At 45.1% G+C, this 26,376-nt stretch overlaps 1 long non-coding RNA gene across 1 annotated transcript in view; it reads right to left on the bottom strand.

Moving 5' to 3' along the window:
• The window catches only part of LOC138268244 (uncharacterized), a 449,076-nt gene extending 422,880 nt beyond the window's left edge, over positions 1–26,196 (bottom strand). The window contains exon 1 of the long non-coding RNA XR_011199963.1: positions 26,046–26,196. This is a non-coding gene — a long non-coding RNA (uncharacterized lncRNA). The remainder of the gene's footprint in view (positions 1–26,045) is intronic.
• Positions 26,197–26,376: the final 180 nt, after the last annotated feature.

Consider the following 26,376-nt stretch of genomic DNA (forward strand, 5'->3'; position numbering starts at 1 on the left):
AGTTTGGGTAGCCAGAGACCCCTGTAAGGTATGGTTACAACCGTCTAAACATTAATCTTGGACATCCACATATATGCTAGCAGATAAGAGGTACAGACACACATTACATATATGACTTACCAACCAGCCAGGCCCTCTCTGTGTATAGTCGTGTCATTAGCAGTGGGATATTGCTTTCCACATGACAAAGGAATCATGGACTGACCCAGGATACTTAGCATAATCTTGTGAAATGTAGAGGTCAGCCAAACAAACCAACTGGACGTTGATGGAGTGGAAGCTTTTCCTGTTCCTATATACCTGTCCATGGGCATTTGAAGTAACCAAAGCAACATGGGTGCCATCTATGGCTCCAACCACACGTGGAATGTGTCCCAAAACATAAAAAGTCTTTACATGGGCCAAATCCTCATGGTGGGGAATTCTGATGTAGCTGTCCAGGTGGCTAAACAATGCAGAAAGCACAGACTTCAAAACCAGACTGAACATGGGCTGAGACATCCCTGCAGTTAGGGCCACTGTATTTTTAAAGGACCCAGTGACCAGGAAGTGTAGCACTGACATGACCTGGACAATTGGAGGTATGCAATTGCGATTATGAATGGCAGGCATCAGATTAAGATCCAATTGGCAACTGTGTCATATGTGTACCACTATACTGCTATATATACTCTTCTGGTTGTCTCTTGCCACCTAGAGATCCATACACCCAATATCATGATGGTAAGTTGTTCAGGTCTTTGCCCTCTGTCCATTCCAATGCCCCTTGACCCATGTCTATGTGCAACATAGAGTCTGACAAGTTTTAGTCATGCCTACATTTCATGAGTTTTCTGATGAGTGACAACTAACTTCATGTGAGGCTTTGATGTCCACCTGACATTTCACATGCCTTACTTGTTAAACGTACTCAGAGCTGTTAGGAGGTCAACCCATTTTGTAGGTGAAGGCTGAACGTTGGCCCCTGTAATGTCTCATCTGAGTGGACATCCTACATGTTGGAAACTATGGAGGTATTGCTAGACTACTATTGCAACACATACATTGTTATCATAGCTCTGAATGTTAGTACCATAAGCATGTTATTTGAACGGTAAGTGGCCACACAGCTATTTCCTTATTCATTGTGCTGGGGGCACGCTAAATAGGCCAAAACATCTTATTAACAGTTACATTATTCACAGGTTATTGCCAACATCATGTGTACATTGTAAGGTTCTGCCATCAATAAACATTGTAATGTATCATAGACATACTTTCTTTTGCTATATTAGACATGTTTTGATTGCTTTTAGTACAGAAACCTATTGGTTGCACTGACTACATTGTGGTGCAGGTGTTGTAGTTCACATTCACATGTGGGTGGAATGGTATGTGTAGTCAATCATTTTGCTAGCCTCAAACTGTATGTCTCTATCATGGTATCCTCAGACGTGGTTTCATGTCATTGACAAATTCCGATACAGATATAAGACTACTCATGTCTGAAGTGTGGATAGTAATGTTGCCACTCAAACATTTGGTTACCACTCATCCTGATACATTGTACTGTATGTGACCTGCATGCACCTGACAGGTGTCCATTACAATTAAGGAGTAGTTTTGCTACCTGTGGTGGTCTGTGGGTAAATGCTATGGGCTAATAAGCCCCCTATGAGTGTGCAAGACTTTGTTTACAGGTGGAGAATAACTAAGATGAGTAGGACAAAAAAGTATTTATCATATTTTCCTACATCACTGTTGGTACATGTGTTGGTGACATGTCTTTAGACTCTATCATACTCAAAATTAGAAAATGCCAAATATAGTGGTTGCATGTTTGCAATTTAAAGTTGTGAAGGATTGCGGACTCTGTGACATGAATTGGTTTTGGCTTGTATGCAACATGCTGTCCTGTGTTTGGCATATGATAAGGTTCCTTTCCTGATACATGACATCCAGTAATAATGTAGGTATGTGTGGATTTTGTGTATGTGTTATGTGTAAATGAATGTTACCACTATCTCCCATTGCTTGGTTGTTGGTTGACTAAGTTGCTGTGGATAGGGACTCAGAACCATGTTGCCAAATTAGATTGTCATGGAATGGTTAGTGTGATAGCTCTATTTGATATGATGCTATAGTAGGTGTGTGATAGGTGGCTTAGCTGGTGTGTGACATTGTTGTCATGTATTAGATATTAGTTGGTTGTGACATGATGTTGGCACTAACCTGCTACAACCTTGGGATTTAGTACAACTGGATGTAATGTGAATGATGTGTAGAGTGTGATGTTATTGTCTGAAAAGAATGTGGTGACCCTACCTCTCTTCCTGTTTTCCAGCATCAGCAGGCGAAGGAGATGGGGCACATCTAGGTGTGGGGGAGGGGAGGTGCTGACCATGGGACCTCAAGTCATGTTACCACTGACAAGGGACTCAGTGGCCTGGAGGGTGAGGGGAGTGCCACAGGGTAGACCAAATCCATCTCATCATCTTCTGAATCCCCCTCCAGTGGACACTCCTTGGCAGTGGCCGACCTATCTGGGACCACCCTAGCACCATCTCTATCCGCCATCCCCCTTTCTACCACCACCCTCCCTGTAGCTCCCCACCCAGTTGGCTGTGCCCACTCACCCAAGATGGTAGGCATCTCCTGTGCCGCAGGCACCTCTGCCTCAGCCCCTGCTAGCCCTGATGCCCTCAGTGAGGTGGCTAATGATCTCCTGAGGTCCATCTCTGTGGGTAAGTTGACCATTGTGAATGCCATCCAGGGACTGGCAACTCAAGTCCAACAGAGTAATGTGTTCCTCGTGGACATTCACTGTGCACTGGCTGGCCTACTGAGATCCTTTCAGGCTCTGACCTCCACACTGATGGTAGCCAGTAACTCTTTGTCTCCCCCCACCTACACCTTCCTCTTCCCAATCCCATACCCCTATGCCCTGACCCAGCCAAAGCACACAGACAGTCAAGCATTTATCCACCTTGACATCCAAGGGTAGCTCAGACAAACATAAGCACCACAAGATACGCCACTGACATGCCCACAAGCAACATACACCTGCACACACATCAACAGTAACAACCTGCCCTGACATCACTACCACCCCCAGCATCACAGACACAACACCTGACACACCTGCAGACACTACACCAATATTCACAGATCCAGCCACTACACCTATCTCATCCACAGACAGCACCACAGCAGACTCTCACACATCCACCCCAGACACTATTCCCACAGACATCACAACCATTGACACTCCTACATGCAGCAAACCTACCACACCTGCAGTCACCTACCCACCACAGCATCCCCAGCACCTCCACCCCCTCTCAGCCCTGTACACAAACGCCCTCACTCACCCACCCAACAGACAGCAGCCACCCACAAGCATTCCTCCCCCACACGCACCCATGACAACCACACTGACACATCAGACAATCACTTCCTCACCCTCCACTCTCAAACCCCTTCTGATGACCGTCCTAGTGTCTCTAAAAAAGTGTTCCTTTCATGTTTTGACATTTTCCCTACTCCTCTTCCCCACTGTGAGACCCCTAAATGATCAGTTTCCCTCCCCAGGCCTGTCCCTTCCACCTCCAAGACCTCCCCTACTCCCCCTGCTAGTACCCATGCCATTCCCTACCAAGAAGTCTACCCCTCCCAAGAGAACCCAACCCTCCCCTAAGCCTAGATCTAAATCCCCCTTCCAAAGCCCAATCCCAGAGGACCCCTTCTCAAGCCTAAATCAAACCCTGCCACTGCCCTCACCCATAATACCTGAGGTACCTTCCTGCCTGCCCCCTTGATGCCCCTACCTGTGGAGGTTACATATCAGACAGGAGTCAAGTTTTGGGCACCAAGATGTGCATCAAGTGCATGTTGCACTACTACTATTTGGACTGGCCTTGGATATTTGAATATGTGTTCATAATTTTAATGGATAAATCGACCAACCAGTTGTTGGTTTCGATGTCACATATTGGTCCTGGATTTCTTTTCTTGGGGCATATTTGAAAATGGCTGATATTGTTTGTGTGTGAGTTTCTCTGTGTAAGTGGTGCTCGTGCTAACTGTTTTGTCTGGGCAGCATGTGAGGTTGTGTGCAGTGCATTTGTCCCACAGTGATGGGTGTGTGTTGTGTGATGGACATATGTATGTTGGGAACATGTTGTTGTCATGGTATTGAGTGGTGTTTGTGTTGACATGTGTTTAGAGTATTGTGTGGCTGTGTGTGCTTTGACTTTGCGTGTGCGTGTTTGGTGAATGGTAAGTCAGATATGTTGTGATGTGTGTGTGTTGGTTTGTCGAAAGCTTTTTTGTATGGTTGTGTGATAGTGTGTGTTCATTCCCTGTTGGTGGTACGTTGTGTTGTATGTGTGATTTGTCAATAGGTAGTGTCTATTGTGGGTGCCTGCCAATGCATTGATGGTATTGCGGTTGTAGTGTTGTTGTGTTGTTTGGGGGTGTTTTGTGCTGTGTGTGACTGTGCTGGTGCTGTGTTTCTGGGAGTAGGTGTGTGTTTTTGACGTGTGTGTGTGTGATGGTCATTGTGTGTGTACTGTGTATGTAAGTGGCTATCTATGAGTGTGCATGTCAGTGTCAGGTTAAGTGAGTGTCGCCCTCACCACCTGTTCCCGATTGGTATCTTGTGTGTGCGTACGAACTTTGACGATTTACAAAAGTGACACCCAAGTGTGTGTGTACTCACGGTTTCTGTTGTCATCTTCAGCATTGATTCCGGTGTCTTCCGGTGTTTTGTGCTGTGTGTGACTGTGCTGGTGCTGTGTTTCTGGGAGTAGGTGTGTGTTTTTGACGTGTGTGTGTGTGATGGTCATTGTGTGTGTACTGTGTATGTAAGTGGCTATCTATGAGTGTGCGTGTCAGTGTCAGGTTAAGTGAGTGTCGCCCTCACCACCTGTTCCCGATTGGTATCTTGTGTGTGCGTACGAACTTTGACAATTTACAAAAGTGACACCCAAGTGTGTGTGTACTCACGGTTTCTGTTGTCATCTTCAGCATTGATTCCGGTGTCTCTGGGTGAGCAGGAGCAGTGGGAAGGTGTGTACTTATGTTCCAGGGTGGCTCCTGACGAGTATGGCTTCCTGAAGGTGAGTGTCTCCTTTTATAAAGTTGGTTTCTTCCTGGGATTCCGTGGTGATGCGACCGCAGTGGATATCTTGGCGGTGTGCAACCCCGTAATCTGTCTGGCGGAAACATGGTCTCCGACAGCCTGCAGATGTCTACTGTCATCAATGGTCGCTAGACCGCACTGGCAGTGCCGGCTTTGTTTTGGCTGTATTCTGTTGGGAATACTGCCTTGGTCATAATATGGCAGTCTTCTCTGCCAGTCTGTTGGCTGTGCAACCGCCAAACTCATAATGAGGCCCATAGTTCTGTTCTTATTAGGGATATCTACAATACCAGGGCACTTCTTATTTGACAAGCTCTGATGTGGCAGCTGCTGTGATAAATGTAGAAGTGTCTTCTATGGGTCAGGAGCATCTGAACACTGAAAGTGATGGGCAACAGATACTGTATGCCATCAGGTCTTCCTTGGTGCCTATACATTACACATATGGCATTATTGTGCTGTTTTCTATTTTTATAGTCTTACAGGTTCCCGAAAGAAGTAGTAGAACCACCAGACAGAACAGAGAAGAGTCTCCATAATAAGCAAGGGCAATACTAAATACATCAGCAAATGTGTATTTCATTGAAATCGCGTGCTATCTGCAAGATGAAAAGGGTGGAGGGAGGTTTCTAAAAGCGGCAGGGCAAAAGAAGCATACCTCAGAATCCTTAAAAAGAAGAGTGGCCTATGTAATTAATGGCTCGGAAAATGTTACCTAAAATCCTGTCCTGTACACCGTGTGTCACCAAGCCAGTATTTGGGTGCCTCACTGTAATCTTTCTGTTACTACATGTAGATATATAATAAAACAAATAAAAGACAGAAACCAAGCCTTTCGGCTTTGTTAATGTTTGTTAGCAGTATCATATTAATGAGTAAAAACAATGGTTTTATGAATAATAGAAATGTCTCGATTTCAGACTAAGATCTGTGGAAAGAGTAGTGGACTTCAGAGTGTATCCCTCACTCCCATTCTCCCCTTAACACATTTTTCCTAAACATCTTTCACTGTGTTAGACCCATACACACATTTCTTCCCATGTCTTTCCAAATCATTCATCTGTATATCTCACAGAATATAGCCTTAGAACCCGCCGTAGCAGGCTCTACCGGCTATTAAAGGCCCGCTCCCCGCGTTAAATGCCCGAGCCGAAGGCTATTAGAACATTCTGCCACTCAGGGCATTCTATTAAAAAAAAAAATGTTCACGGATCCCCTCGGGCTCCGTGAGGATTTGTTCACAGCTGTTGCTGTGAACAAAGCGAACATTGGAATGTTGGCGCTGCGGGCTTTTACTGGCCAGTAAAAGCCCGCAGCACTCCATTGTTTTCAATGGAGCCCCCAGCATTCCAATGTTCTAATATTTCCTTAGTTTTCAGCACTTTCTTCTCCCGTTCTGTATGTAGTCCCTTTTACCTACTCCTCGTCTTCACTGCACCCCCTCACACACAAAAGCCATACACTCACCTGTGAGCACTGCATTTATTTATTCCTTGATGCTTTCAATATTGTGACAGCTGTGTACCTTCTTCACACACTTTCTCATAGGTTAGCATTTACAATTGCCACCTATGTGACCATTTCTCTGTGCGCTCTGCTGGTTTGGCCAAGGATTGGATGAACATAAATGAACACCTTTATAACCAAGTGACTGGCACTGTGGGAGTTTCCCATTACCTTCTGCCTCAGCTCCAGAGCTCTCAATCGTGTCATTTCATGAAACCTAGAACTCAAAGTCTCACGGGACAGTTAGAGGTGAAATAATTCATAATATGGTTTACACAAGAGTCAAGTGCACGCAAAAAACCTACAAAAGAATATCATGCTCTGGAAAAAGCACCCATCCTTAGGGAATGCAAGGCGAAATAAAATGTGAAATGTAAACAAGGACTTTACTGGCAACCTGGATTCATTTAAAAGGTTTTTAAACTCATTGTTGTGAAATTGATCAGTGTTTTTTTCAGTTAATTTAAGGGCATGAATATAGGGAGAGATAGTTTGGTCACACCACAGTGTTTACCTCTCCCTTCTTTTTGGAAGGTGAGTACAAACTCTTAGGTTTCTAAAAGCAGTTCCTGTGGTGAGGCCTCCCTCTCCTTCAGGCTGTGATGGCAGGAAATTGTGTCTTCCTGGGCCGGCTCATTTTCAATCTGTGAATGATATTGGGCTGGCCCAACAGCCTACACTGGGGCACTGCAGCCTACCAGATTTTGCATTAGCAGTGTGAGCAGGCCCACATAAGAACATGTAAGGTTATTATAAGTGGGAGAAACAGGACTCTTAATGCCACTTGAAATCACAGAATTTATTTTTTACACTCCCTAGCAACGCCTACTACTTTGTCAAAGTTTGGCTAAGGTCAGATCTCACTTCCTTCGTTTCTTGCCTTTCTTTCCATACCAATAGAATTGTGAATAATTTATGTCCGATACATCAAGTGTTGCTCATCAGATGTACATCTCACGCTTTCAAGGCAATTTCAGTCATTTGGTGTGACAAATTATACATTCTATATTCTTAGGGATTTAAAGCTTGAGTAAAGTTTCACTTAGTATATGTAAATCTCACACACCTTGGCATGGACAGATCATGAGACTCAGCCACTGTGGTTCAGTGTTAAAAGTCTAATTGACCTTAATAGAAGCTCAGCCCTGAGATACTTTTTCAGTCCACAAAATCCTCAAATCTATGGGCCTCATTACGAACTTGGCGGTGGCAATTTCATCATGTCACAGGAGGCGGACTTACCGCCAACAGACTGGCGGAGAAGACCGCCAAATTATGGACATGGTGGGATTCCCCACGGAAGACAGTCAATGCCCCGCTGGCACCGCCACTGCGTACACGGCTCCACAAACTACGGTAGCCACCTGCAGGGCGGAGGAGGCCATGTTGACGCCAGACAGATTATAGAGTTGCACATCGCCAAGGTTTATGCCGCGGTCCCACCACCACCTAAACCCAGACAGAAACCAACAGATTTAAAGGAGAATCCCACTTACCGGAAGCCCCACTCATCCGAAGCTGACATGGAACCGGAATGACACATCTTCCCGCTGCTCCTGCTTGTCAAGAGATGCCAGAATCAGCAGCAGAGACCCCACGACAACAGCAACCTTAATTACATACAGCTACCTGTAACTGTTCGAAATGCCTAAGTACATACGGACACACCACATACCAGTCAGAAATGGGGAGCGAGACACACATAGGGGGTCATTCTGACTCGGAAGCACCGCCAACAGGCTGGCGGTGCTTCCATTGCTATTCTGACCGCGGCTGTAAAGCCGCGGTCTCCCAGCCGGGTCCGGCGGTTTCCCACCGGATTTCCCCCGGCTGGGCTGAATCTCCATGGCGGCGCTGCTTGCAGCGCCGCCATGGAGATTCCGACCCCCTTCCCGCCATCCTGTTTCTGGCGGTTTTTACCGCCAGGAACAGGATGGTGGGAACGGGTGTCGTGGGGCCCCTGGGGGCCCCTGCACTGCCCATGCCACTGGCATGGGCAGTGCAGGGGCCCCCTAACAGGGCCCCATAAAGATTTTCACTGTCTGCATTGCAGACAGTGAAAATCGCGACGGGTGCAACTGCACCCGTCGCACCCCTGCAACTCCGCCGGCTCCATTCGGAGCCGGCTTCATTGTTGCAGGGCCTTTCCCGCTGGGCCGGCGGGCGTTCTTTTGGCGGTCGCCCGCCGGCCCAGCGGGAAAGCCAGAATGGCATCCGCGGTCTTCTGACCGCGGAGCGGCCATTTGGCGGTGACCGCATGGCGGGCGGCAACCGCCGCCCGCTGCGGTCAGAATGACCCCCCTAATCTCACAACAACCCACATTCCCACATACATCTCCAAACACACCTGCACAAACATACCTCACATACTACAGCCACAACATACACACACGCCACAACATGCACGCAACAACCACAAGAAACACGCTTCCGGCACAACCATACACAACACCACAAACCGCATATACAGTAAACCACTGACGTGCACCCACAAGACACACCATCCATCGACAAGTCACACAAACAACACAATGTATCACTAAGAGGGAACGCACACACTCAAAAACACAAGGACACAATTCAGCCATCAACCCATCCAGCAAACACACATCAAAACGTATCTGACATGACTCCCACCACACAGACACACACATTACCCAGGCACACATTAACACACAACCCTGCAACAAACACATGGCAACACAATCACCACACAACACCATCACAACCACATGCCTCCAGCACACACATGGACATCACACAATACACACCCAACACTAGTGGAATAATGCACTGCACGCAACCACATACACTGCCAACTCAAAGCATGTAGGCCAAACACCACACACACATACAGACGCACATTTTTTGGTTAGCCAGGAACACATATCCCATCATTGAGGGGACCAAGGCTGACAGGGGCGGAGGCAGCTGCAATGGAGGAGACACCTACTTCCCTTAGGCACGTCCACCAGACATTGGACCGTGGCCACCGGCGGAGTAAGGACACATCCACATGTCCACAAAAGTGGGATTCGCGGCTGCCATCTGAAGGCACACTACATGTATGCAAGTGTCCCACTGCAGATGACACAACTCCACACTTATAGTGCCTGGCTTATTTGGAAGTGAATATTGCAAACTGTGAGGGCAATGTAATTCTCCTGCCATGACAATGTTGTACAGCACACATATACCTCACTGTAGCACAAATGCAATTTGTGTAATGTGAGCCACACAGGTTGAAAAATATGGCACATTCAAAACTGCAGTCAACATCCAGTGTGCAACACATTCCATTAGGCATCTATGAAAGGCTATGACACAGTGGCATCTACGAGGTGTGGGAGCTTCCCTCTGTTCTAGATTTTTTGTAATGACATGGAGGAGGCCTGCCTGTGCGGCAGTCAAAGTGAGACTACTGTGAGCCATATGATGTTATGGACTCAGCTGTACTTGCACGGGGCATGCAACGTTTCTGAAGTGAACTAAGCTTACTATTTGAAGGGAGTCTCAGTCCCCTTGACCACAACTACTTTCAAGTGACCTTGAATGGGCATGAAATGTACTTCAACAGTGAGAGCTTTTGTTGCTAAAGGATCCCAGATGTCTATCTGTAGCCGGAATGTCCATATAGTTCCCACACAGCAGACTGCAATTGCTGACTATTGGCCTCATAATGCTACTGCAAATGTATATATTGAAAAGTTGAACAGACTCAAGGCCCAACCATTGCAAAAACATGTGGCGCATACCTCTGTGCCAGTGAGAAATGGGCTCCTGCCTCCGAGGCCATCAGGTGAAATCATGTACCTTTTAAGTGTAAACTGTTAAACACAACTCCAACATTTAATTGAGGGACTATTTTACTCACACAGTGCTACTGGGATAATGCATGAACGTGAGGCCATTGGAGCTGGTCACATCCACGACCACACCTCAATACCTTGACTAACACCAAGAGCCATATACACCATTTTTGCTATCTCTGACTGGGGATTCCCTATTACCTTGGCAAGTTTGAATGGCATCTTGCATTTGGAACCTATACCAATGCAATGGCAGTACAGTCACTATAAGGGGGACAAAAAGTGCTTCTGCCAGTACAACTCTGTCGTGAATGGATGATGCTGTAATTTGGAACACTATCACAAAATAAAATGAGAGAAGGCGTGTTAAAAGTTTTCTAACACTCACCCCCAGTCACAGATATGGGTTTAATCCATCGTTATTTTGCTTGCACCGTCATCCCAGTTTGGACCCAGCAATATGCAAATCAGTGTTTAAAAAGTTTCAACACTCCGTCCATCATTTTATTTTGTGATGCTGCCTTGTGTGCCTTAAGTGGCTAGGGTATGGCCAGATGTGGGTCCCTTCCTTACTGCGCCCCTGGATTCAAGCTAGCCTGGCTGATGAAGGGTGATACTCTGAAACCGGTCCAAGGATGCTTGTTTCCTGTTCAGGTATAATGGGCAACTTTACCAATGACAATGACTTTTAATTCAAGCTGTTCCTGGTGGGAATGTGCAACATGGACCACTCCTTTAGCAGGTAGACTCATCACACTCACTTGCGGTTTGGACTTGTCTGTATTGGCCTCCCACAAGACATGCGTCATAGGTTAGCTATTAGTAGTAGCTCTCCTGTGCATCTAGACTTTGCCATACTTTACTGTGGCAAGGGGAGGCATGTGGAACACTCTTCATTTCACAAAAATATCCTTCGTGTGTCACATCATCCGAGTTCTGGCAAGTCATGCCTCGAGGTCAGGGATGTATTTACTCTAATACAAAAAGGGTGGCACATCTTCTGCCTCTGTTTGACTTTGAAAGTGTGAGATAAATGTGACTGTAAGATACGGATGAGCCGTGAGACACACAACACCACCTAAGCACACAACAGCCCCACAAATGCAAACACACCAAAGCAATTACATCACCACCACAAGCACCCAACATACACATTCTCTTCCTTCAACACACATGAAACACTGGAGTACAATGTAACTGCACATACCCTCATAACCTTCCTACCCAATCCACACAATGCTTGTCAATGAGGAACAACTCCATATTAGGGAAATGAATGTCTGACAAAGATAGCTGTTGTTTACCAGCAACATGTTGCTAATGACTTGTTAGAATTTATGACATGTGTACCACATTTAGCCGATTGTCTGTCTGTATCTACTGTGCAGTATGCACATAGTGCACAAATGTGTGCCCACTACTTGGCTCTTGACTGCTAAGTGACCACCACAGGTAGGGGCTTCAATGGGGCAGGCAGGCACCTGAGGGTTTGGGGGGTGCCAAAGGTTTGAACTTTGGCTCTGGTGTGGGAAGGGGACCCATGGTATTGACAAGGAGAGGGGGGAATTAAGTCTTAGGCTTAGGGGTGGGTTGGAGACACCTGGTAGGGGTGGATGACTATGCAGGGGGAGGGGCATGGGTAGTTGCAGGGGGGACAGGGGTTGCTTGGGAGGTGGAAGATCCAGAACTGTGGCGTGACATAGATCATGTGGGGTTTTCACAGTGTAGGACAGAAGAATGGAAAAGGGCAATAGCAGCATTCTACATTCTCTGTTCATCTCTTTCCACATAGTTATGCTGCTATGAGGAGAGCAACACAGAAACCAGTGTATCGTCCACTAGTTGACCTGGAGACAATGGAATAATGGCATTGTATCCAAACTTATCGTCTGAATTGTAGTACCATCAAGGATCTATGTCAACAGTTGGAGCCTGATTTGTTGCCTGGAAATCTTAATCACTACAGCATGCCTCCCATAGTACAAGTCATGTCAGAACTACACTTCCTGGCTACTGCAGGGATGTCTCAACCCATGTTCAGTATGGTTTTGAAGGATGTACTGCCTGCATTGTTAAAACACCTGGACAGCTACATCAGGTTTCCTCTATGAGCGGATTTGGTCTATGTGAACGCAGAGTTTTATGCTACGGGACACATTCCACATGTGATAGGAGCCATAGACGGCACCCATGTTGCTTTGGTTCCCCCCAGTACCAATGAACAGGTGTATAGGAACAGTACAAATTACCACTGGATCAACGTACAAGTGGTGTGTCTGGCAGACCAGTATATTTCTCAAGTCACAGCCAAATATCCTGGACCACTCCTTGATTCCTTCATCATGTGGAACAGCAATGTCCCATTGCTGATGACACGACTCTACACAGAGAGGGACTGGCTGGTTGGGAAGTGACATTAGTAATGTGTGTTATCAATGTCTGACTCCTGCCATGAATATGTTGCAGGTCCCACATACATGTTTGTGTTGCACGTCTATTTTGCTCACAGGTGACTCTGGCTATCCAAACCATCCTTGGCTGTTGATACCAATGAGAAACCCAACCACGCCAGGGGAAATCCATTACAATGAGGCCCACGGGAGAACAAGGCGGGTGATAGAGAAGACTTTTGGTTTCCTGAAGGCAAGATTTAGGTGCATTGACTTGTCAGGAGGAGCCCTCCTCTACTCCCCCAACAAGGCCTGTCAAATCATAGTTGCATGCCTCATGCTCCACAACCTAGTCTTGAGACGTCAGAGACCATTAGTACCAGGTGAGGAGGAGGCAGCAGGCCATGTAGGTGGAAATGTTGATTTGCCAAGTGATGATGATTCGGAGAAAGAAGAAGCTGGGAACACTAGGGCAGACCTCATCAATCAGTACTTCATTTGACTAATGGGTATGTGAGGGACTACTATTGACATTATATAAATGTGGAATCAGATGCAGAGATGGGTTGTACAGAGTATTCTGAACTGCCATAGTCACTGGCTTTGTAAATTGTAGTTCAATAAAACAACTACTGTTGAGTACCCATTTGAAAGGCATAATTGACATGCATAACTACTTTACTTTCAAAATGAAAGATACATACGCAGGAACTGTGTTACAGTTTAGTTTATTGTGCATGTGAAAAAAACATAACTGACTGAAAGAAGGAGGAAAACAAAAGTGATGGGTGAAGGCATGGTGGATGAAATATTTCTGGTAACTGCTACACCAGTTATTGACAGAAGTCCAGTGTACTTGTGGCATATGAACATGGAATTAGGTATTTGAACAGTCAACAGGGTGTTTCTGTGACAGACAACGGGAACAGATCAGGAGAGGATCACTTCTTGGCAGTGGATTTGGTGTTGACATCTGCTCCTGCAGGATGTGTGGATGGACATCCACGTTTATGGGGGGGTTCCTCAGCTACAGAGAGAGGGGTGTCTGAGGCCCACCTTTCCCCTGGTAGGGCTACCATCCCACTAGTGGCTGCAGATGTTGAAGGGGCAGATGGAAGAGTGCTAATGGAAGGGACTAGCTGTTATTGACAAAACCTACCTAGGGCGGAATTCAAGTCTGCCTGCACCCCTGCTATTTAAGCTATGGTGACGTTGTGTTGTTGTATCTACCCCATTACTTCTGTGTGGTTGTTCCTCTGCTTCTTCATGATGTCCCCCAACATGGTGATAACTTGGCCCATCTTGCCTTGGGAACTTTCTTAGGCTTATAAAACACAAAGAGAGAGTAATGGGAGTGATACTATCCCACACGAGCTCCCAAGAGAAATCTATGTAACCACCAAAGGTGTGGGATAGTTGGGGTTGAGGGTGGAGTAGGACCAGTGTTCCCTCACGCCGTGCGTCAATGGTTCCACGGGACTCTAGGAAACCGAGTCCCGTGGCGCGCATCAGCTGCGTCCTGTAGTAAGGACACCGTGATGCGCTGAAGGAACTCCCCCCCTTATTCAACACAGCCATCCGTTCTAGAGACACTCTCCACACACGCTCTCCTTCCATCACGAACCCCGATCCAACTGGTACTGACAATTGAGGGAACACTGGTCCTACTCCACCCTTAACCCCAACTATCCCACACCTTTGGTGGTTACATAACTTTCTTAGGCTCCCAAGACTTGGGAGAGCTTTGCCTGATCAGCCGACGATCTTGGTTGCACCATCCTCTGACCCACAACTTCCACCCCAGATACCCCACATGCCTGTGACCCTGGTACAGTATGGCCACTCCCACTGGGTGCAGCTCCTTCATTGTCTGAGGTGGTGAAGTGTGACTCCAGTTGCTGCACTGTGGGGCACACTACTGATTGACCTGTCCTCTGGGCACAGGTTTGGGGGATGATGGTTGCTTGAGATGTTGACAGCACAAGGCTGGGAGGTTTAGATGTGGGCAGGGTGAGGCTGGAAGTGGAGGACTGACCAGGGGTCATAGATGGGCCAGGTTTGTCGTCCATGTCCAGACATCCAAGGGTGTTGTCCTCACTTGGACCTTCATCCAAAGGGGAAGTGTCAGTCTATGATGTCCTTTCGATGTTGGCTAAGGCAAGGTTACCTGTGGAGGGTGTGAGACACTGAGGTTTATTTTAAATGTTTGTATTGCTACAGCTGTGTGAGATGCAGACAGTCTCTTACCCATGATTCACAACAATGACACTGACATCTGCTTCATAGCATACCTATGTTGCATATACTACCCTATGACTTGGACTCTATACTGCATGTGAAGAGTTATTCAACTAGGCTGATAGTGATGGTACTGCTGACGGCATCAATGGCTATCTATTTGTAGTCATGGCTCTTCACCTCTGTTACCTAGTGCACTGTCTGGCATGTTTGATGGCACAAAAGGGAACAGAACGATGCAAGATGTCACACAGCATGGGGTTTCAAGAGGGATATTGGCCTCTATTTGCCTCTCCCGCATGTATATCGATTGAGACATCTGACTTAACAACACAGGGGTGGCAATTTATAGTTAGCTATTTGCACTGTTGCCATGATACTTAGGCCCTCACCTGTTGTAGTGTTATGCTTGGGATGTTTGTGTGAGTGGGCATTTACATTGCTGTCATTGCCATTTACACAGGTACATACAAGATGGTGTTCACATTGAGTCGGTAATCAATTCATTGCCAAGTGAAAAATTATGCTCTATCTATGTTTCCAGTAAGGCAGATAGTTGCATTCTGGGAGTTATAGTGAAGTGAATGGCCCATAGAACAGGTGCCTTTTCAGGTGCTGTGGAGCCCGATGGGTGCAGTGCAGAAGTGACATGCACAAGATGGTTATTAGGTGAATTAGACAGAGGTGTAGAGGGTGAAATGTTAATGGATGTGGGTTTAGGTGGTGAGGGAGCATGCTGGAAAAGACAATAGTGTGACATTTATGTTGTGGGTACTTACCACACTCTACTCCCCCAGGTATTCCTTTCAGGCCTTCTGGATTCAGGATATTCAAGACCTTCTCCTCCCATGATGTGAACTGTGGGGGAGGAGGTGGGGGTCCACCACCAGTCTTGTGGACCACCAGCCGGTGCCTGGTGGCCATGGAATGGACCTTCCCTTGTGAGTCGGTAACTGCCTACAGAATTCACCCTGTCGACTATTCTTTGCTTCAGCTTCCTGGCTATTGAGGTCTGCTGGATCTGTGCTCCAAACAGGTGTGGCTCTACCTGTGTGATTTCATCCACCATGACCCTTAATTCCTCGTCTGTGAAGTGGTGTTTTTGACGGGACATGGTAGTGTGGTAGGTCTGTGGGGGTATTGTGGGTGAAAGCTGTACAGTGATTGATGGTGTTTGGTGGGGGTGTGGGTGCTGTACTGTGTGTGGGTGGCGGATGACAGAGGGTCATGTGTGCCGGTAGTGTGTAATGTGTGGGTTGCACAGTTGTGGGTTGTGTGCTTCATGAGAGGTGTGTGTGTGATGAGTGTGGCAATTAAGAAAAAATAAATACTGGTTGCTGGGCTGCTTGGTGAGGCCATGTGGCATTTGGATTGCAAGGGATTGTGGGTTGTGTAGGGCTGTGCTTTATGGTGCCATGAGTAGGTGTGTCAGGTGTGTGGATATGTGTCAGAAGTGGGGTTTTCATACTATCCCATGCGGTATTGTGTCCTGAACGAAGTGAGATTCGACCACCAATGGTTTTCTGTCATGTAAGTACTGCTTTAATAATTTGTGGATCGTGATCTGGTGGGTGGATTTTTGTCGGGCTGGCTGTGCTGGTGGTTGGACTGCCTCTTTTCAGTCATTTGTTGTCCTGTCGGTTTCGAATAAATGGCTGTTTTGCGGCGATGTTCACTGTTTGGCTCATAATAAGGTGGACGTATGTCTGCCATCTTGACAGTGTTTTTATGGCCGCCACCATGGTGGTCTTCCATTTGCTCCACCAAGTTCGTAATGACCCTCTATGTCTGTAGATGTTTAAAATACATAATCAATGCTTAACCCCAGAGGTGCGTGCGTCAGCCACTGGCCGACACACACACACCCTCCCTGGTGTGGGTCACAACCAGTGGCCGATGCTAGGGAGGGGTTTTAAAAATCCTCTGGTGCAATGCACCAGAGTATTTCTTTTTTTATCCTGGGAGATGCAAAATAAATTTCACGCCTCTCCATCTGTGACGTCAGCACGCCTCGAGGCACGCTGACGTCACATTTTTCCCCACCGGAGCAGCAGAGGAGCAAGTAAGCATCCTCTCCTCACTTTGGTGGGGAAAAAAATGTCAAAACGCCAGGAAGGCATTGACGGAAAGGGGAGAATCTCCCCTTTCCATCAATGCCTTACGCTTCGATCCATGGCCAGGAAACTGCCCTAGGCACCAAGGATTTTGTTTTGGAGGGTTGGCTCCTGTGTAAGTGGATGTCCGTGTAAGTGGATGTCCCTCCCCCCTTGGGGACATAATTTAAAAATAAAAACATGTTGGGGTTCTCCTCGGGGGGATTGTGCCCACCAGGGACTAAAATATATATATATTTTTTTAAATATAAAAAACAAAATACCGAGGTCGGCCCTTCCTACACAGGCCAACCCCTAGAGGGACAATTTATTATATTTTTTAAAAAACGGTTTCCCCTGCGGAGGCGATCGCGCCCCCCCCCCCCAGGGAATATTTAAAAAAAATTAAAATGTTGGGGTCAGCACTTGGGCTGACTCCCTAGGGGGAGGCATTTTTTTTTTAATACATATGTGGTTTGCCTTGGGGTCACGATCGGCCCCAGGGAAAGCACACATGTATAAAAACAGAAGTGATGTAGAGAGTCTCTCTCTCTCTCTCTATATATATATATATATATATATATATATATATACACACCCACACATATATATATGTATATCACTTTTATGTAAAAAAGTGATGTATATCTATAGAGAGATTTGTTTCTTGCTATATATGGCAAAGGCATGACTGAATTTTGAAGTGCTTGTTAGGGAACTTATGTATGCTACACAAGGACCACCATGACTGCCAACGAGAACCAGAGTAAGTGTAATAAGTCAAACAAATGTCCCGTCGGACATATTCACCAACATTTCTAATTTTTTGAAAGTGTGCAAACTCAATTTGTAGCTTCACTTTCAAAGCAAAAATAGAGGTGTTGGCTAATGATTTCCGCAGGATATTTGTTTGACTTTTCACTTTAGAGAACTTAGGATTTCTTCACCAGCATGTCTGCCACAGTTTCAACGGTAGAAGGGCTCACTGAGTTCGAGGAATAGGCCTCCCAAGGAACACTCGGACACCCCCAACTTGCATCCACAGAAGAAGTTGGATTTAGCATAGTAAGTGCGCTGATGGCGCAATAAAGACATGTTTTTTGGAGCTTCAAGTAGCTAATGGTGGAGGACATTAGTGTAGGTTCACTTGGCAATTATACAGGATTAGTCAGGACTCTGATGAGGATAGAGACACAAATGGGTAAGGAAAGCTTACAGTAGGTATGCTTTCACAGGGATATTGCACAGGTAGAAGGCAGATTGTAAAGGTAGTACAGATGCACATCATCTACACCTATGGATTTAAACCCATTGGTGCCATCCCAGCACTGAAGGACAATGACACGTATGGGTTAGTGTTGGACCTGCTTTTCATGGTTATCCTCCATCAGAACTTAGTACATGTTCAATTTGCTGTATGATAAGTGGATTACAGTCACAGTACTGCACATTATGTTGGCTGAGGCATATGCTACATTCTCACGGGCTACCCTGTGTGCCAAACACTACCCTATGACCTTCTCTTTAAGGAACATTGCGAGAATTCCCCAGCATGTCTGCCTTAGTTTCAAGGGTAGATATGCTCGCTCAGTTTGAGGAATAGGCCTCGCAAGGCATTCTCGGACTCCCCCAACTTGCATCCACAAACTGTGAGTGCCCTAAAGACACATGAAAAACATGTCTTCCTGAGCCCCAGGTGGCTGTCATGGAAGTTATCAGTAAAGGTTGCTTATGCATGCCTTCGGTAATGTTCAGGAAGAAGGAAGCAGTTACTTGACGGGTGGTAAAAAGTTGTCAAACTTATTCCGTCATGTGGCTTATGAATGTGATGGGCCCTTGTCTGGCAGCGATAAGTTTATGTGACTGCAGTGTTTGGTAGGGTTTAGCCGTGGCTGGCGGTATGAAACGGTTGTTTGTTTGTGCCTGAATGGCGTGTGAAAGGACCATAAAGTAGTTGGTGCCTTTAAGTGGCTTTATGGCTCACCTTCAGAAGGCTTGGTTTCAATATTCAGATACTTTGATAAGTATTCATGCTTTGAAAACATAATTTCTGGAGGTGCTAAAACCAATCAGTGTGAGTGGTGAATTTACTTCAACATACAAGTACCAGGGGAGTCCAAGGGTGCAGGTCTTGCCTGGCTCCCACCAGTTTTCCTTTGCCCAGAATCCCCTTGAAATCCCAAACTTTGCTTAAAAACACTTTTGCCTTGCATTTCAGTAAGGCAAAGTCCTGGAATCTACACGCAGCCACAAACTTTCTACCACCCAGTGTTCCACTAAATCTCCAGAGAAAAACATCGCCTCACTTGTGTGGGTGGGCAACTGATCACGACAGGGAAGTACCCAAAACGGATTGTGGAGACATCAAAATGAACTATCACAAAACAGCCTGGTCTTGCAAGACAGTCACCTGAGTATTTGGTCCTAGGCTCGGCAGCCATATAGGGAAACCTACCAAACCCAGAAATTTCTGAAAACTAGACACCCGGGGCAGTCCATGAAAGTGTTGCGTGTTTGAATTCCACAAAGCTTTCTTACCCAGAATACCCTGCAAAGGTGAAATGTTGATTAAAAACATTATTTTTCCTTGCTTTTCTGTCACTGAAACTACAGGGATGTGCAGGGATCCACAAAATTCTTACCACCCCACTTGTCCTGATAAAAACATAACCCCACTTGTGTGCCTATGCTTAGTGCCTGCGTCAGAAATGGGTCACTCCAGGATTAACAGTAGCTCTCATGCAAGGACTCCCATCAACCCTTGTGTGATCCATTCCTTTTGCGGGCACTAGCCTACCCACACAAGTAAGGTACCATTTTTATCAGGAGACTTGGGGTAGTGCAGGATGGAAGGAAGTTTGTGGCTCCCCTCAGACTCCAGCACTTTCCATCACAGAAATGTGAGGAAAAAGAACTTTTGAGGTTTGCAAAGGATTCTGGGTAATAAAACCTGGTGAGAGCCTCACAAGTCACCCACCCTGGGTACCCCTAGGTGTCTAGTTTTCAAAAATGCATAGTGCCGGCTGAGCTACAGCCCAAAATCCACAGCTAGGCACTCTCCAAAAAACCCATCAGTTTTCAATGTAAAAATGTGATGTATCCATGTTGCGTTTAGGGGCGTTTCCTGTTGTGGGCACTAGGCCTACCCACACAAATGAGGTACCACTTTTATCGGGAGACTTGGGGGAATGCTGAGTGGAAGGAAGTTGGTGGCTCCCCTCAGATTCCAGAACTTTCCATCACCGAAATATGAGGAAAAAGTGTTTTTTTTGCCTCATTTTGAGGTTTGCAAAGGATTCTGGGTAATAGAACCTGGTGAGAGCCCCACAAGTCACCCCATCCTGGGTTCCCCTAGGTGTCTAGTTTTAAGAAATGCAAAGGTTTGCTAGGTTTCCCTAGGTGCCGGCTGAGCTAGAGGCCAACGTCCACAGCTAGGCAGTTTCCAAAAAACACGTCAGATTTCAATGTAAAAATGTGATGTTTCCATGTTGGGTTTTGGGGCATTTCCTGTTGCGGGCACTAGGCCTACCCTCACAAGTGAGATACCATTTTTTTCAGGAGATTTGGGGGAATACAGAATAGAAGAACAAGTGTTATTGCCCATTGTCTTTCTCTACATGTTTTCCTTCCAAATGTAAGACAGCGTGTAAGAAAGAAGTCTATTTGAGAAATGCCTTGTAATTCACATGCTAGTATGGGGACCCACAAATTCAGAGATGTGCAAATAACCACTGCTTCTCAACACCTTATCTTGTGCCCATTTTGGAAATACAAAGGTTTGCTTGATACCTATTTTTCATTCTTTATATTTTACCAAATGAATTGCTGTATCCCGGGTATACCATGAAAACCCATTGCAAGGTGCAGCTCATTTATTGTCTCTGGATACCTAGGGTTCTTGATGAACCTACAAGTCCTATATGTCCCCACAAACAGAAGAGGCCAGCAGACGTAATGGTATCTGGCTTTCAAAAATCTGTCATAGGTGGGAAAAGTTACAGAAGAAAATGTAGACAGAAATGGCTGTTTTTTCCAACTCAATTTCAATATTTTGTATTACAGCTGTTCCTTTCTGTAGGAAAACCTTGAGGGATCTACACAAATGATGCCTTGCTGAATTTAGAATTTTTATCTACTTTTCAGAAATGTTTATCTGTCTGGGATCCACCATTGGTTTCATACCCATTTCTGTAATTAACTGGAATGAGGCTGACAGCACAAAAAATAGTAAAACTAGGGTATGTCCCAGTAAAATGCCAAAGCTGTGGTGAAAAATGTGATTTTCTGATTCAAGTCTGCCTGTTCCCAGAAGCTGGGAAGATGGTGATTTTAGCACTGCAAACCCTTTATTGATGCCATTTGCAGGGAAAATAACAGATGCTTACTTCTGTAGCATTTTTTTCCATTTTTCCAGAACAAATCCTGGGTACCTTTACAATCCCCAGAATGTTGGAAAAAAAGGATGCTAATTTGGTGTTGATAGCTGATGTGGACAAAACGTTATGGGGGCCTGAGCGCAAACTACCCCTAATAGCCAAAAGAGGGCTCAGCACTAGGAAGGAGGGAGGGGCCGGCCCAGCAGCTAAGGGGTGAATTTATGCAGGTGGTCGGCACTGACCCTCAATTTTGAGGTCAGGGACTTAGTTTTCCTCGTCGGACTTTTATTCATGACAAGCGAGAGAAAGAGAAGAGAGAAATAAGGAGGAAAATAACGGTAGGGAAAACGTGACAACGGGACAAAGCTGGAATGAAATACAACCTGGAAAAGTGAGGGGAAATAGAAGAAATACGCATGAGCTCAAATTAACTCATAATAATACTAAAACTGTACTCATTATTAAATGATACTAATCCATCACTAATTCTTGTTGGGTTCCGGAGTAGCGTGCTACTCATCGAAAAGCGCTTCGACGCCTCGTCAGGGGTAGTAAGCGCTATATAAATACGATTACAATACAATACAATACAATGAGGGGGAATCAAGGCTAGGTAACCCTGATATTCAGTAAACTCGGTATTCAGTAGCACCTGTGGCAAAGGACTCCTTAGAAAAACTTTGTGCCTCTGCGCTTTTATGTTTTTACACAAATGAAGGACTCTATGTGACGCATGGACTCCTCTAAATGTTGACAGCATGCAAATCAGATGCTCTTACCTCAACACAGATTAAGAGGAATTGTTTGGCCGCAGTAGAGTTTTATACAGCCACAAACTGAAATGGCTAGTCTGGTATTTAAATTGTAAACCTTGCATGAAGATTTATGTCCCTTTGACAGCAGAGTGGTGTCCTGAGACTCCTGACCGGAGGAAGGACCTCTTTATTCAGGCACGGCAGACCATAATGAGTTTTTAATTTACCTTCCCATAAACCTGCCTTGTCATCGTATTTTCTGACTCCAAATGTTTTCTTTCGGAATTCTAGGTTGTCGGGGTTGTGATTTCTCAGGACATTTCCTGCTTCAGGCAGATAAGAGTTCGAGGTATGCCGCGTGACTCATCCCTTCTGGGGGAAAGATGTTGCCTGGGTACTGCTTAGGAGTGGAAAGTGCTGAAAAATAGACACACATGGGAATCCTTGGAGACAAGGACCAAAAGGACAACGGAAACTGGGCTCTCGCTAGGCTATACTCAGGGACACTGGATTTACACAGAACGGAAGGAACAAACCATGCAGGCTTGGATAAATTATGAGCAAAAACGACAATTTATGCAGCACAATGCAGCACATTTTGTTGCAGTATTCACTATTTTATAATTTTTAGGTCTTGCCTTTTGTACTTTAACTGTTTCGGCCGAACCAAATATAAAGAATATTCTGGCATTAGAGGGGCTTTTTGAAAGCAGACTTCATAATTGGTCTGTTAAAAATCGTTCCTTTCTCTTCAGTCGCAGATAAGGTTCAAAACTTGCTTTTCTATATTATTTGTTTTTCTTATTAACTTTAAACAAAGGCTGTTTATTCTGTGTACTATTTTTAAAGTCTATATCATAAAGTTCTCAAGTGACACTGTACCGGGGCGTAATGCAAGCATCTGCAGCCCCTGCTCCTAGGGGACAGGAGCTTCATCTGTCAAGGGGTCCCCAACCCATCAAGGCCCCCCCAGTCGGCCCAAGGCCAATGAATATCTGTGAGATATGGGAGAGCCAGGTGCCCCTCATCATATTTTGGAGGAGGGGGGCATTGTTTTGTGTTATTCTACTGACACTGTAATATTGTACGAACCTGTAGTACTAGTGGCTGGAATGTGGTGATTTCGTCTTGTTGCTTGCCTTCACTAATAATAATGATAACATCCATATTGAAACTGGAAGGCTTGATGTTTAAAAATCATTTATTTGTAAACACTCTAATAGCAAAAGTTTTTTAAATGTTACATTTTTATTACAAGCATGAGGTAGCCAAGTTTAGGTGAGGGTGTATTTTCTACTTTCTGTATTCAGCAAATGCTTGCAATAAAAAAAGAATAACCATTGCTCCGGCTTGCCAAGCCCATACCTATTGGTTTTGCCAAGACTTGTAACACACATTAATACCGTGTATTGAATTATTCCACATCATTACACTCAGCTTAACACCAAAATACAGCAATCTGCAACTGATAGGTAGAGAGTTATCGTTTGCAAATAGCCTGCCACTGTGCAGGAGCACAAGGGGAAAAAAACTTGTTTTTGTTAAATGCTACAAATTATACAGCAAACGTATCCAGTAAATCCATAATTATGTGGAAAATGCTGAAACCACAGAATCACTAAATCTTAAGTGACTCTCGACATCCTTTAAGGATGGATTATATGGTTTACTTAAATTCATCGCCTGCTTATTGACCTTTAACCTGTTATGTTATGCCGATTTGTAAAGAACACTAACACCTGGGAGGGTATCTTGGTGCTGAACAGGTGTGAATCTAACAAACCTGGGCTTAGTGGAACTACTTGAAAATCTAGGTCTTCAGCTTCTTGCGTAATTCAAGAAGTGAGGAGGGTCGTCCACACTTCAGGAGCGATGTAGGAGAAGACTTGACCGTCATATCAGGTTTTCTATATGCATGGGATACGTGCAAGCAAGAGTCCAAAAGAGAAGAGTTGTCTAGAAGGTTTGTGAAAGCTGATGTAATTGCTGAAGTACTCTGGAACAGTGTTATATCATGGTTTGAAAGTGTGGGGGAGGTGTTTTAATTTTGCTTATTGTGTATTGAGGAGCCAGAAGAACTGCTTTAGGTATGGTGTCTCGTGAGTGCGGCATGGGAGGTTGAGTGATGCTGGCCACTCAATTCTGAATGGTCTGCAGCCTTCTGATACGTTTATTGTTGATTCTTTCATCCAGCTTTCTTGTGACAAAGGTTTGTGTGATGGTTTTCTGAGTCCTGATTGGGGACCATTTGAACATTTTTCTCAACATCTTCAGTGATAGAAACATGATGTAGTGACGGCATTGACTTGGGCGGCCATGTCAAGCTTGCTGTCAATGACAATTCCATAGTTCTTAGCATGTTGGGTGTGGTGGGTGTTGTTCGTACCACTGTTGGCCAGCAGGTGGAGTCCTGAGGTGAAGTGGTCTTCGTGAAGATCACGATTTCAGTCTTGTAAGTGTTTAGCTTCAAAGAGCTGAACTTGATCTGGATACTGGATGAGAGAATGAGTTGTGTCATCAGAGTAGGAGAACACATTAATAGTCTACAGAGATTTCCTTTCTTGGCTTGGCTCTTAATATGTTTGTGACACCCTTAGATACAACCATAGATAGTGATACTAGCCTTCAGATTAGTTCAGGATATCGTCTTAGACTAGACCTGCATATTAGGTCCCAAATGTCTGTAACTCAACCAACTCACCCTTAATAGAGTTTGATCTGCAAATCCAGATTTCGTAGTTTATTTTATGTAGTGCATGAATATTGTAATGAATCTATTAATGTTTCAACCAAATCAGTTTCCTTTTTCTGTGACCTGATTTTTTTTTAGCACAACTTTATTTTGTGGGTCTAAAACGTGTTGCAATTTGATTTGTTTTGTTGCAAAACAGTTTGATTCTGTTCTTAATTGAGTTGTTCCCACACATCAATTTGCTTTTCTTGGTTTTTATTGGCAAATTTCGTCATACATTAATGTGCTGGACTGGAATCATCTTGAAATGTTTGCACAGTATGTCCCATATACAGAAACAACAGCACAAGGCAGGTGTGCACACACACTGTCAAAGTAATATAAAATACAAGCTCATAACAAATTTTACTCTTTAAAAAAACAAGATAAAACAGGGAATTAGAATACTATGAAAAGGTTAACTCTAAACCTTGAAATACTATAGCAGAATAATAATGAAAACAATTAATAAAAATTACATGACAATCAATCAATCAATCAATCAATCATTAAATTTATAGAGCGTGCTATGTACCCGTTAGGGTTTCGAGGCGCTGGGGGGGGAGGGTAGCTGCTAACGGTCGAAGAGCCATGTCTTGAGGAGTCTCCTGAAGGTGAGGAGGTTGTTAGGGTTTGTGCACAGCAAAGAGCATGTCCCCTCTCACTGCACTAGTGGGTTCTGTAATAGCTCCCTTTTAAACTTACTATTGAAAGCCTTTCTTGTTATCTCACCTTCCCCCCCCCTAGGCTTCTGTGTATGTTGTTTAATATGCTGTTTTGTTTACACATTGGGCCTTGCTCTTACCAAGGCTTCTTTAAAACACACCTCCCTAGGCCATGTGTTAATTCAACTCATTTGTATAATAACTGAAACTCTGCACACCTTGCAAGAACATGTGCAGCATGTGAGGACCACACCCAGCCCTTCAAACCACACCCAGCTCTTCGAACCACACCCAGCCCTGTCTATAAAAGGCAGCCCCAGAACCTCACCCAGTGCTTGTGCTCGTCTACCTCCCGCTTACCTGAGACCAGATCCCTCGGCGCTGGCACTCCTGCTCTCTACAGACTTTCATTGGCTTCAATGGGTGCAGCTGCTGGCTCTTCCTTCCTCCGGTTTCCGGTTCCTCCTTGCCTCAGCCTCTCTCCTACAAGCAACCTGCAAAAGAGAAAGAAGACAAGGTTAGACTGATCAGTATCTCTTGCCAGCAACAAGTAAGTGCAAAACTTTTATTACCTGAAAGAACTTTGACAACAATTTCTGGATTCATGTATAGACAATTTGAAACAAGATACCTTCCACGAACATTGTGATTCAAACTCTTTGTTACAAGAATACTTTATGGAACTTTTAAG

The sequence above is a fragment of the Pleurodeles waltl genome, chromosome 12 (genome assembly GCF_031143425.1).
Source record: "Pleurodeles waltl isolate 20211129_DDA chromosome 12, aPleWal1.hap1.20221129, whole genome shotgun sequence".
Classification (NCBI taxonomy): Eukaryota; Metazoa; Chordata; class Amphibia; order Caudata; family Salamandridae; genus Pleurodeles; species Pleurodeles waltl.